The following is a 14,372-nucleotide window of genomic DNA, read 5'->3' on the forward strand; positions in this document are numbered from 1 at the left end:
CTGCTCAAGATGCAGTTAGATAGGAATCTCATTCTAAAACATACACTTTTGTAAAGTAGGAAGTGATTCCTGTATGGTTTGGGTTGACCTTTACTACGTCTTTAAACTTGACATTCGTGGGATGGTATTCAAGGAACTGATTCAAAACATGTGGAATGCTGTTGTAGTTTATCACACTACAGGTAACACATTGCAGTTCTGTGAAATATAGTGTAATATAAAATTAGCATGAGGAGCAGAAAGGCAACAGATGTAATTTAATGCGGATATATCTGATAGGGAATGGAAGGCTATCAAGAAGGAAGGATTGCAAGGATCAATGCTGGGCTCACTGTTATTTGTCAATTATATGACTAATTTAAATGAGAATATACAAGGCATGGTTAGTATGTTTGTGGATGGCACCAAAATTGGTGGTATAGTGGACAATGAAGAAGGTTATCAAAGAGTACATTGGGATTTTGGAAGAGCAAATTACTGCAGATGTTGGAATCTTTTTTTTCATTTCAAAAATATACTTTATTCATAAAATATTCATAAAATAATTTGATACACTGTACATTAGGTAATGCCAATGCCATACCTATTTCCACATTTACATACACAGCTCAGAATTTTCATTATTACATACAGATCTGTGCACTTCTCACTCACATATTGAGCTGAGGCATCAGCAGAGTCCAAATGACTGCATGGGCCCCCTGATCTTCTTTCAACAGGCAGATGTTAAACGGTGGTCTTTCCCCACCGCGCCTTGGCGGCAGCTGCCCCAAGCTTCAGCGCGTCCCTCAACACGTAGTCCTGGACCTTGGAATGTGCCAGTCTGCAACACTCAGTCGGGGTCAACTCCTTCAGCTGGAAGATCAACAGGTTTCGGACCACCCAGAGAGCGTCCTTCACCGAGTTGATGATCCTCCAGGCGCAGTTGATATTCGTCTCGGTGTGCGTCCCAGGGAACAGGCTGTAGAGCACGGAGTCCTGCGTCACGGCACTGCTCGGGACGAACCTCGACAAATGCCACTGCATTCCTCTCCAGACTTCCTCTGCATAGGCACATTCCAGAAGGAGATGTGTGACAGTCTCGTCCCCCCCGCAGCCGCTTTGAGGGCAGCGTGCGGTGCGGCAGAGAGTCCGGGCGTGCATAAACGATCTCACAGGTAGAGCCCTTCTCCCCACCAGCCAAGCCATGTCATGGTGCTTGTTGGAAAGTTCTGGCGATGAGGCATTCTGCCAAATTGCTTTGACAGTCTGCTCAGGGAACCACTCAACAGGATCCGCCCTCTCCTTTTCCCGAAGGGTCTCAAGGACGCTACGTGCTGACCACTTCCTGATGGAGTTGTGGTCAAAGGTGTTTTTGTTCAGAAATTTCTCCACGAAGGACAGGTGGTACGGAACGGAGCAGATGTTGGAATCTTTACTGAAAACAGAATCAGATGGAGCGTTATCTGGACTCAAAACTTTAGCCTGCTGTCTCTCCACTGATGCTGCCTGACCCACTTTTTGTTTTCAGTACAATGGGATCTTGATTTACTGGGTCAATGGGCTGAGGGATGGCAGATGGAGTTTAAATCAGATAAATGTAAGGTGTTGCATTTTGGTAAGATAAAGCAGAGCAGGACATACACAGTTAATGCTTGGGTCTGGGGAGTGTTGTCAAACAGAGACATCAAGGGGTGCAGGTACATAGTTTCTTGCAAGTGGCATCATAGGTAAACAGTGTGGTGAAGAATGTATTGGTCTTCAGTCAGAGCATTGAGTACAGTCTGTTCTTCTAAAATGCAATGGTTGCATTCTTGTGCAACCCTGCATTATAAAAAAAACTGTGCTTTAGAAATACCATTTAAAGTGTTGGCAATGTAATTGCATTTCAGCCAACACACATTTTAAAAGTTTGTACTTTTGAAACAGCATCTGTCAATAGCACTATGGTGAATTTGCATTAATGGAACACATGTTATAGCAGGACAACCTCTACAAAAGTTGGGACATCATATTAAAGCGGTACAAGGAGCTGGCAAGGCCATATTTGGAGTACTGCGTACAATTTTGATCACCCTATAAAATTGCAAAAAAGGTTTACTGAGACTGGAAGGTTTGAGTTAGGAGGAGAGGTGAGGTAGGCTGGATGTTACTGAGACTGGAAGGTTTGAGTTAGGAGGAGAGGTGAGGTAGGCTGGGACTTCTTTCCCTGAGGCGTAAGAGGCGGAAGGGTGACCTGATTAAGATTTATAAAATCATGAGGGGCATAGATAACGTTAATATCTGAGGTGTTTTCCACAGGGTAGGGGAATCCAAAACTAGAGGGCATGGATTTAGTTTGAGATGGGAAAGGTTTAAAAGGGACCTGAGGGGCAACTTTTTCACACAGAGGGTGAATGCATATATGGAACAAGTTGCCAAGAGAAGTAGAAGAGGTGGGTACAATTACAACATTTAAAAGACATTTGGACAGATACAAGGATTGGAAAAGTTTAGAAGGATATGGGCCAAATGTAGTCAAATGGGACTGGTAGTTTAAGAAATCATGGTTGGCACAGAAAAGTTGGGCTGAAGACTCTGTTTCTATGCTGCATGACTCTCTGACTTTATCTAAGTGATAGTATACACTTTGTGGTGAAGTAGAAAAAACAGATAATTTACTCTTTCAAAAATATTGTAATGATTTGATTGGCTAATTAATATTGGCAGTGAAAGTTCGATATGTGAACAGTTCGAATATTTAAGTAGGGTTTCCTTTTGTAAAGATTAGCATTTAAATCATAGAATCAAAGCACAAATGCCATATTTAACCCATGGTAGCATTCTGCAAGAGCAATTCATCATTCCAACATCTCATCCATTTCCTATAGCCATGGAATTTATTTTTTTCTTCAGATGCCTCTATAATTCCATTGTGAAAGCCACAATTAAATTCATCATCATGACCCTTCTAACCTATGCATCCCAGATTCCAGCAGGTTACTGCATAAAGGTTTTCCTCATGTTGGTTCAATAATCAATGGGTTTTTCAATGAGTCATCTGGTTCTTGACCCTTCTGCCAAGAAGAGTTTATCTCCATCTATTCAGTCAAGTGCCCTCATTCTGATCACTTCCATTAAATTGTCCTTCAACTTTATCTTCTTTGAGCATCCATGTAGCTGAAGTCCTTCATCCTTCAAGCATTTTTTTCCTGCAGCCTTCCTAAATGTTTGACATCTTTCTAAAGTGCAGTACCTGGGATTGGACACATTGCTGCAGTTGAGGTGAAACTAGTACTTGTGTCACTGCTTTGGAAAACTGAATTTGCTAATAGCCAATGACCAAGATGATGCCACATGACTAGCAACAACATGCAAGAGGAAGGGTGTGTTGTTACTCTGTAACTGAAAGTTAACAGCTTGTCTGTGAAGCAGATCTGTCTGAGTTTTTCAAGTAAATTGAATCTGCATTTCTTACCAGTCCAGTGTGAGAGTGATAACTGTATGTTCAGGAAACAACACGACGATATGATAATATGACACCAGCCTTTCATAGATTCATCATAACCTCTTTGCTTTTGCACTCTATTCCACAATTTATGAAAGCCAGACTTCTGCATATTTTATTGATGTGGCGCAGCCAGTGTTGGACTAGAGTGGACAAAGTTAAAAATCACATAACACCAGGTTATAGTCCAAATGGTTTATTTGGAAACTCTAGCTTTCGGAGCGCTGCTCCTTCATTAAGTAATTGTGGAGCAGGACCATGTAACTGAAATGATAAATTGAACAAACAGATTGTTGTTAAGTTTTTCATCTCTTAGAATGGTTGCAGGTTTCGGTTCATTAATATGTAAATCCCAGAACTTCTTTCAAGTCACATTTTCAAGATAACAAAGTTTTACAAAAAAAGTGACACCTCAGCTCAGACAATGCATTAAAGGTGTGATGTGAGAGTCTGTCTGTATCCCAATCTTGAGTCAGACTGGCTCCATTTCCAAAGTGGATTTCACAAAATGTGACATGGATTGACTGCCTGCATTGACTGCTTGCAGATTGTGCACTTTCGAGCAAAATAGAATGTATCTGCAAATATAATATTCACCTCATAGACTTATATGTGTGCACGTGCTTGAGAGAGTGTGTGCGTGGGAGTATGAGTGCACATGAGAGCTTGTGTGTAAGCTTAGTAAAGTGAGTGTGTGTGTGTGATGGAGTATATGCTTGTGAGAGAGTGTATGTGTATATGATAGAGAGCATATGCATTATAGAGGGTCTGCATGAGTGTGAGAGTATGTAAGAGTGTATATGTATGTGTGCTTGTGTGTGTATGTGTGTGAGAGTGTATAATGTAGTGAGGTCACATGTAACGAGGCATGAACCCAAGGTCCTGGTTGAGGCCATCCTCATGGGCACCGAACTTGGTTATTTTATTAATAGGTCTCTCAACCTGACCTAATGTTTTCAGCACATATTACTGTATTCCAAAATCACTTTGCTCCTTCATCCCCTTTAGAATGATACATTTATTTTACATTGTCCCAGTCATCCTCACAAAATGAAGCAATTCACACTTGTTTCCATTATATTTCAACTGTCAGTTATCTATCTACTCCATCAACTTTTGTCCTTCTGAAGACACTATTTTCCTCATAGCACGAATCTTGAATGTATTGTAAACTGCCTAAACTTTTTAAATATGCTTTGTGTACCAAAACCAAGAATCAAGCCAAGGCAGGAAGCGGGAAGAAGGAAGAGCTGGAGACAATGGCTAACTTACCAGCACTGGCAGTTCAGGATCGTGAGTGAATGGCTTCCTACAAGAGAATAGAGAGTGTATGAGCTTTTGGAGTGTGTGCCATTCTCAAAATGATACTTAGCATTGGAGGCAGCTGGAAGTAATGGTTGTTGAAGGAATACAATCAAGACCATCACATCAATGAACATAAGGGAGGAAAGCAATGTGTGGAAATGCAGTCATTAAAGGAGATTCCATAACCAAGGGGACAGAGGGGCATTTCTTTAGTTATCATGAATCCTGCATGATATGTTGTCATCTTAGAGTAAAGGACATCACTTGATAGATTATAGAATATTCTGCAGTGAAGTAAGTGAGCCAAAGGTTGTGATATACTTTGGTATGAACAACATTAAAAGGCCAATTATTGAGGTCTTACAGTAAGAATATTTATGATGTAGGGAGGAAAATCAAAAGTAGAACCGTCAAGTTAGTGGAATCTGGATTACTGCAAATATTTCATGTGAACAAAGCAGAAATAAGATAGTAACCATTAATGTGAGGCATGAATCATGGTCCAGAAAGAATGCTGTTAAATTCACATTGGGACAAGTTCTGGCTCAGGAAGTTAAAAAAATGGATCGTAACTAAACAGGATTGGAACAAGCAATTCCTAAGGAGATTTACAAGTGTAACTGGGGAAGTCATAAACTAAATTGGTGAGGAAATGGGTAGAAATAGAAAAGAGCGGGAAGGTGTTTCCTGAAAGTGGAGTAAAAGAATTCATACTGTATTGAGTACCATAGTGGCACGGTGGCTCAGTGGTTAGCACTGCTGCCTCACAGCGCCAGAGATCCAGGTGCAATTCCGATCTCGGGCCACTGTCTGTGTGAAGTTTGCACATTCTCCCCATGTCTGCATGGGTTTCCTCCGGGTGCTCCGGTTTCCTCCCACTATCCAAAAATGCGCAGGTCAAGTGAATTGACCATGTTAAATTGCCCATAGTGTTAAATGCATTAGTCAGGGGTAAATATAGGGTGGGTTACTCTTCAGAGAGTCGGCATGGACTTGCTCGGCCAAAGGACCTGTTTCCATATTGAAGGGAATCTAGTCTAATCTAATCTAAACTACCAGGAATACAAAGTATGTTTTGAAATTATTTATGTAAACCCACAAAATGGGATGAACAAGGCTGGAATGATGTAGCAGATATGTTGTGTGAGAATATGATGTTTCAGCAAGAATTTAAAAATGGTTTAAAAATCATGAGGACTGTGTGCACATTTCATATGCCTGGACAGAATGGGTTCAGAAAAAGATAGGAGAAAGGGAAATTAGGAAGGCAATACTGGTTAGGCAAAACACTGCAGTATTGAAAGAGAGCAAGTCCTTGAAGGAGCAAAGTAGAGTCTGTTTGGTCAGTAATGAGAAACACTATTAAGGACGAGGTATCTCACAAACGGTTAAGTCACAAGGTAAGAGCCCATGGTATTGGAGATAGTGTATTAGCATGGATAGAGAATTGGCTCATGGGCAGGAAATAGAAAGTGAGGATAAAGGGTTCTCTTTCAGATTGGCAATCTGTGGCAAGTACAATTGCACAGGAACCTGTGCTGGGATCATAACAATTTACAATATATGCTAATGACCTGGAGATAGGAAGTGAATGTACAATAGCCAAATTTGCAGACAACACTAAAGTAGGTAGAAAGGCAGTTTGCAAGAGGGATACAAACAGTTTACTGAGAGATATTGATAGGTAAAGTAAGTGGGCAAAAAGTTGGCAGGTGAAGTAAAATATGGGAAACAGTGAAGTTGTTCATTTTGGAAAAGGAGAAGAACAGAATGTTATTTAGAACTTTCAAAAGCTGATTGGGGGTAGATGTTCACAGGTAAATGGACGGCTGGAAAATGGGAAGCCTTCAGAAATGAGATAACGAGAGTCTAGAAACAGTATATTCCTGTTAGGGTGAAAGGAAAGGCTGGTGGTGTTGAGAATCCAAAGGGTTTTACAAATACATTAAGGACAAAAAGGTAACTAGGGAGAGAATAGGGCCCCTCAAAGATCACCAAGACAGCCTTTGTGTGAAGCCACAGGAGATGGGGGAGATAGTAAACAAGTATTTTGCATCAGAGTTTATTGTGAAGAAGGACATGAAAGATGTAGAATGGAGTTTAAATAGACAGTAACATCTTGAAATATGTCCATATTACAGAGGAGTAAGTGCTGGATGTCTTGAAACACATAAACGTGGATAAATCTCCAGAACTTGGAGGGTCTGTTTCCATGCTGTACACCTCTATGACTCTATATGTACCCAAGAACTCTGTGGGAAGCTAGAAAAGTGATTGCTGGTCCTCTTGCTGAGATATTTGTATCATTGATAGTCACAGGTGAGGTGCCAGAAGCTTGAAGGTTGGCTAACATGTGCCATTATTTAAGAAAGGTGGTAAGGACAAGCCAGGAAACTATAGACCAGTGACCCTGACATCGGTAAGCAAGTTGTTCGAGGGAATCCTGAGAGACAGGATGTACATGTATTTGGAAAGGCAAGGACTCGATTGAGTTTTTTTGAAGAAGTAACAAACAGGATTGATGAGGGCAGAGCGGTAGACATGATCTATATGGACTTCAGTAAGGTGTTTGACAAGGTTCCCCTTTGGGAGACTGGTTAGCAAGGTTAGATCTCATGGAATACACGAAGAACTAGTCATTTGGACACAGAAAGGTAGAAGACAGATGGGGGTGGTGGAGAGTTGTTTTTCAGACTGGAGTACTGTGACCAGTGGAGTGCCACAAGGATCGGTGCTGGGTCCTCTACTTTTCATTATTTATATAAAAGATTTGAATTTGAGCATAAGAGATATAGTTAGTATGTTTGCAGATAACAACAAAATTGGAGGTCTAGTGGACAGCAAAGAAGGTTACCTCAGAATATAACTGGATCTTGATCAGATGGGCAATAGGCTGAGGAGTAGCAGATGGAGTTTAATTCAGATAAATACAAGATGCTGCATTTTTGGGAAAGCAAATCTTAACAGGCCTTGTTCACTTAATGGCATGGTCCTAAGGAGTTTTGCTGAACAAACAGACCTGGGAGTGCAGGTTCATAGTTACTTGAAAGTAGAGTTATAGGTAGATAGGATAGTGAAGAAGGCATTTGCTATGCTTTCTTTTATTGGTCAGAATATTGAGTAGAGGAGTTGGGAGGTCATGTTGTACAGGACATTGATTTGGCCACTTTTGGAATATTGCACGTAGTTTTGGTCTCCTTCCTTTCAGGAGGATGGTGTGAAACTTGAAAGGGTTCAGAAAAGATTTCAAAGATGTTGCCAGGGTTGGACCATTGAGCTATAGGGACAGGTTAAATAGGCTGAGACTGTTTTCCCTGGAGCGTCGGAGGCTGAGGGGTGACCTTATGGAGGTTTATAAAATCATGAGGAGCATGGATCAGATAAATAAACAAGGTCTCTTCCCTGGGGCGGGGGAGTCCATAACTGGACAGCATAGGTTTAGGGTGAGAAGGGAAAGGTATAAAAGAGACCTAAGGGGCAACCTTTTTCATGCAGAGTGCGGCATGTGTATGGAATGAGCTGCCAGAGGATGTAATGGAGGCTGGTAAAATTACAACATGTAAAAGACATCTGGATGGGTATATGAATAGGAAGGGTTTGGAGGGATATGTGCTGGTACAATTACAACATTTAAAAGGCGTCTGGATGGGTATATGAAGAGGAAGGGTTTGGAGGGATATAGGCTGGTTGCTGGCTGGTGGGACTAGATTAGGTTAGGATATCTGGTCAGCATGGACGAGTTGGGCCGAAGGGTCTGTTTCCATGCTGTACATCTCTATGACTCTATGTCTCTAAATGGAGAGAAGCTGCAGCAGACTGCAACACAAAAGGACTTGGGGTATCTGTGCACAAAATACAGAAAGCAACAGACAGGTTCAACACTAATCAGGAAGGCTAATAGAATTTTGGCCTTTATTTCAAGGGGGTTCAAGTGTAAGAGTTGGGAAGTCTTACTGCAACAAAAACAGAAATTTCTGAAAAAAACTCAGCAGATCTGACAGCATCTGTTGACAGAAATCAAAGTTAGCGTATAAGGTACATTGACCCTTCTTCGGAACTCTTAAGTTCGCATAAGTTGTATGACCCTTTGATCTTTTACTTATAAAGTCTGTGTCCAACGTAGTCTCTCTTACTAGCTACCTGAGGAAGGAGCAGGACCTCTGGAACCTTACGGTTTCAAATAAACCTGTTGGACTATAACCCAGTGTCATGTGATTTTTGACAGACGTCTTACGCAACTGTACAAGGTGCCGATGCGACTAAGTCTGGAGTACTGTGAGCAATTTTGGTCAGATCAGACAATCTTCACTCAGATGATTTCTGGTATGAAAGGATTGTCTTATGAGCAAAGATTAAATAGGTTGGGATTCACCTCACTGGAGTTTAGAAGAATGGGACTTAATCTCATTTAAACATAGAGAATCCTTCAGGGGCTTGACAGGTTAAATGCTGAGAGTATGTTTTCCCTCTTGGGAGAGTCTATGATCAAAGGGTATAGTATCATAATAAAGGGGCACCAATTCAAATCAGAGATTAGGAGAAATTTCTTCTCTCAGACTGTAGCTAACATTTGGAATTCTTTACCTCAGACATCTATGGAGACAGCTATAGTTGTGTCTATTTAAGACTGAGTTAGATTGATTCTTGATAAGTAGAGAAATCGAGGGTTACAGGAAAAGTCAGGAAAATGGGAGACAGCAACAGTAACTTAAAGAACTTCTGAATTTGAAGATGGCTGAATTTGAAGGGGTAAAAGGCAAACTATCCATGGAAGATTGAACTAAAAGGCTGACAGGAAAAACTGTAAAGGAACAATGGATGATTTTTAAAAAAGAGATGCTTTGAGTATTGCTGAAAAGAAAGGCATATTGCAAAAGCTTTTGGCTTGCACTCATCAGGCCAAACACAGGAATATCAAATTTTAAATGATCATGATTATCTATACTACAGGAGAAAAGGCTATTGATTAGATGGCAAGTCAACTCTAATTAGCTGAGGCAATACCATACTTATACTAAAATAATGCTGATTATGTGTAGATTAAGGGGATAGTGATGTGGTCACAGTTATATCAGAGTGAAGTTACACATTAATTTTACAAAACATGTATATAGTGGCCTAAGTTTTGTAATAAGCAGTGTCAATTATTCTTTACGTTTACACTTGCACATTATCTATATAAGGACTTTTGCGCTCGAAGTTGTGATAATATTTTGGTCGCTGTGGAGACTGATAACTTCTAACATTAAAATTGAACTTGCGATTAATAGCTGAATCAATAACACCAGATTTAATTTATTCTAACAAGAGTCTAAAAGCACTGTTCACAAAACATTACCTTTGTAGACAACTTCTCATTGAAGTTGCAGAGCAGGCTGTACCTTCTTGGTTTTTGCACAGTTGAAGCTACTCATTTCACAGGTTATAACCAAGATGGGAGGAGTCTATGTCTTTCTCTAGTCTTACCACTCCATGGGTCACAACATGAATTTGTTTTATCCAGTTCCTGATATGGCCAACCATCAATGTTCATTATCTTAGTTAAAAAGTACATAACACCAGGTTTATTCAGAGCACTGCTCCTTCTTCAGGTGGTTGTGAAGCAAGACCATAGGACATAGAATTTATAGCAAAAGATCACAGTGTCATACAAGAAAAATGATATATTTACCAAACCTAGATTGCTGTTAAGTCTTTCATCTTTTAGAATGGGTTGCAGGTTTCGGTCCATTAATATGTAAATCCCGGAACTTCTTTTAAGTCACATTCTTGAGATAACTTAAGGTTTTATAAAAGAAAAGGTGACATCTCAGCTCAGACAATGTATTACAGGTGAGAGGTCAGAGTCTGTCTATATCCCAATCTCAAGTCAGACTGGTTCTATTTCCAAAGTAGGAATTCATAAAATGCTGCATGGATTGACTGCCTACATTGACAGCCTGCAGGTTGCAGGCCATCAATTCATACAATATTTAATAAATTCCTACTTTGGAAATAGAACCAGTCTGACTTGAGATTGGGATACAGACAGACTCTGAACTCACACCTTTATTGCATTGTCTGAGCTGAGATGTCACTTCTTCTTTAAAACCTTAAGTTAGCTCAAGAATGTGACTTCAAAGAAGTTCTGGGATTTACATATTAATGAACCGAAACCTGAAACCCATTCTAAAAAATGAAAGACTTAACAGCAATCTAGGTTTGTTCTATATATAATTTCAGTTGTGTGACACTATAATCTTTTGCTATAAATTCTGTGTCTTATTGTCCCCTTTCACAACTACCTGATGAAGGAGCAGCACTCCGAAAGCTAGTGCTTCCAAATAAACCTGTTGGACTACATCCTGGTTTTGTGTGACTTTTAACTTTGTCCACCCCATTCCGACACCAGCTCTTCCACATATTTGTTATCTTAGACTTCGAATGAAAATGCATGAACCAAGCTACTTGAATAAATACAAAATAATGTGATGCTAAGCTGCATAACACTGTTTGAAATATGTAAAATTAAATGCTATACAACCAAAAAAAAATTCTGTCTGTCACAATTCATTGAAAAAACTGTTATTCATATGTCTTAATTCCTGAACCAAAGAACATAAAGTTTCAGATAGTCAGAAGGTTGATAGTCTGACATCCTGGCACACAAAGATAGACATTGCTGAGCCCAATCAATGTATGACTGGGACTTCTTCAGATACAGTCATTCAAGAAATTTTGACAAAGTCTTTTAGATACTTCTCATAGAAAAGGAGTTGAATTGGGGCTCCAGGTATGACTCTGGGCACAAAACAAAGCTTCTTTTCCAAAAGCGAGAGAGATGAGGCAGGCTTCTTCCCAACTGAAAATCTGAATAATTTCCAAACAGAACTAACTTTCTCCCAGTTGCAAAAAACAGTTAGGTGGTTTCTCTGAGTTAAGTTTATTCAAAAAGGACCAGTAATTTTCTGGAGTTGTGGTTTACAAGAAATATTTTGTTAAAAGAAAGTTCTAAAAGATTAATCTTTTAGAAAGAAAAATCCAACTATCACCATAGAACTAGACATAAATCTATTGTTTTAAACAATCATTTAAAACTGAATCATGCAAAAATTAAATTAAAAAGCCCTCACACCACATTGTCCTTTAAGTAGATATTCAATGGACCAAAAATCAGCTCTCAATGATTCTTAGCCCTCAAGAGTTTACTTCTGTGATTTACTTTCTCAGCATGGTGCCTTCTACCTCCAGAACTAACCTTCATGGTGACAGTATTTATTGGAGATACTAATTCTAGTGCAAGGTAGTCAAATTTTCCCATTCATTTTAACTCCTTGTGAATTTAGTCTTTTTACCCTGATGGGAGGTTTCATGTATTCTGGAGTGGGGAACCATATGAACTTTTGGCTTTAATTGTTCTTTCCCTTCCCGATTCTGGCACACCAAACCACACATCAATGCTACCCAATGACATTTTAGGAAAGCCTGTCATTGGATCTTTACCATGACTTCCTTTGCACTTTTCCTACAGCAATGTGAATCACTTGCTAGATTTAGATTTTAATGTCATGTGTACTCAAGAAAAAATAACGCATGAGTACAGTGATCAGTGCAAAAAGTCACCATTCTCTGGCACTATCTTGGTTACTTGTAGTATCATAGAGTCAACAGAAACAGAACTTTCAGTCCAACTCATCCATGCTGACCAGACATCTCAATCTCATCTCGCATTGCCAAAATTTGGCCATATCCCTCTAAACTCTTCCTATTCATATACACATCCAGGTGCCTTTTAAATGTTGTAATTGTACCCACCTCCACCACTTCTTCTGCCAGTGTTTTTCATACATGCACCACCTTCTGCGTGAAAAAGTTACCCCTCAGGTCCTTTTTAAGTCTTTCCCCTCTCACCTTAAACTCTGCCCTCTAGCTTTGGTCTCACCCACCCAAGGAAAGAGATTTTGGCTGTTCACCCTAAGCATGCCCCTCATGATTTTATAGATCTCTATAAGATCACCCCTCAACCTATGACACTCCAAGGAAAATAGCTCCACTCTCAGCCTTTCCTTAAAACTCAAACCCTCCAGTCCCAGCAACATGCTTCCAAATCCTTTCTGCACCCTCTCAAGTTTACAGACAAAGATGCTGGTAGAGGGTTGTTTTTCAAACTGGGGTCCTGTGACCAGTGGTGTGCCACAAGGGTCAGTGCTGGGTTCACTGCTTCTTGTTATTTACATAATTGATTTGGATGTGAGTATAGGAGTCATGATTATGATGAACAGAACACAGCTTAATAATATGCTTAAGGACCCAACGCAATCCCCATCTGGCTCTGACATGTGGGCTGAGTCAGCCCACACTCTCTGAACTGATTAATCTGAGACACTTCTCTACTTATCTGGAACTCCATATACCTAAATTGCCTGGACCCAATTCCCACTAGCACCCAATTCATCCGAAATCACCCTACTATCACCCCACCCACCTGTTAGAACATAGAACAATACAGCACAGAACAGGCCCTTCGGCCCACGGTGTTGTGCCGAACAGTTGTCCTAGCTTAAGCACCTACCCATGTACCTATCCAATTGCCACTTAAAGGTCACCAATGATTCTGACTCTGCCACTCCCACAGGCAGCGCATTCCATGCCCCCACCACTCTCTGGGTAAAGAACCTACCCCTGACATCCCCCCTATATCTTCCACCCTTCACCTTAAATTTATGTCCCCTTGTAACACTCTGTCGTACCCAGGGGGGAAAGTCTCTGACTGTCTATTCTATTTATTCCCCGATCATCTTATAAACCTCTATCAAGTCACCCCTCATCCTTCGTTGTTCTAATGAGAAAAGGCCTAGCACTCTCAACCTATCCTCGTAAACCTATTCTCCATTCCAGGCAACATCCTGGTAAATCTCCTCTGCACCCTCTCCAAAGCTTCCATATTTTTCCTAAAATGAGGTGACCAGAACTGCACACAGTACTCCAAATGTGGCCTCACCAAGGTCCTGTACAGCTGCAACATCACCTCACAACTCTTGAATTCAATCCCTCTGATAATGAGCGCTAATACACCATAGGCCTTCTTACAAGCTCTATCCACCTGAGTGGCAACTTTCAAAGAGCTATGAACATAGGCCCCAAGATCCCTCTGCTCCTCCACCTTACTAAGATCCCTACCGTTAACCCTGTATTCCGCGTTCTTATTTGTCCTTCCAAAATGGACAACCTCACACTTCACAGGGTTGAACTCCATCTGCCACTCCTTAGCCCAGCTCTGCATCATATCTAAGTCCCTTTGCAGCCAACAACAGCCCTCCTCACTATTCACAACTCCACCAATCTTCATATCGTCTGCAAATTTACTGACCCACCCTTCGACTCCCTCTTCCAAGTCATTAATAAACATTACAAACAGCAGAGGACCCAGAACTGATCCCTGCGGAACTCCACTTGTAACTGGGCTCCAGGTTGAATATTTACTATCTACCACCACTCTCAGACTTCGACCGGTTAGCCAGTTCTCTATCCAACTGGCCAAATTTCCCACTATCCCATACCTCCTGACTTTCCGCATAAGCCTACCATGGGGAACCTTATCAAATGCCTTACATGTTACTTG

The sequence above is a fragment of the Hemiscyllium ocellatum genome, chromosome 17 (assembly GCF_020745735.1).
Source record: "Hemiscyllium ocellatum isolate sHemOce1 chromosome 17, sHemOce1.pat.X.cur, whole genome shotgun sequence".
NCBI lineage: Eukaryota > Metazoa > Chordata > Chondrichthyes > Orectolobiformes > Hemiscylliidae > Hemiscyllium > Hemiscyllium ocellatum.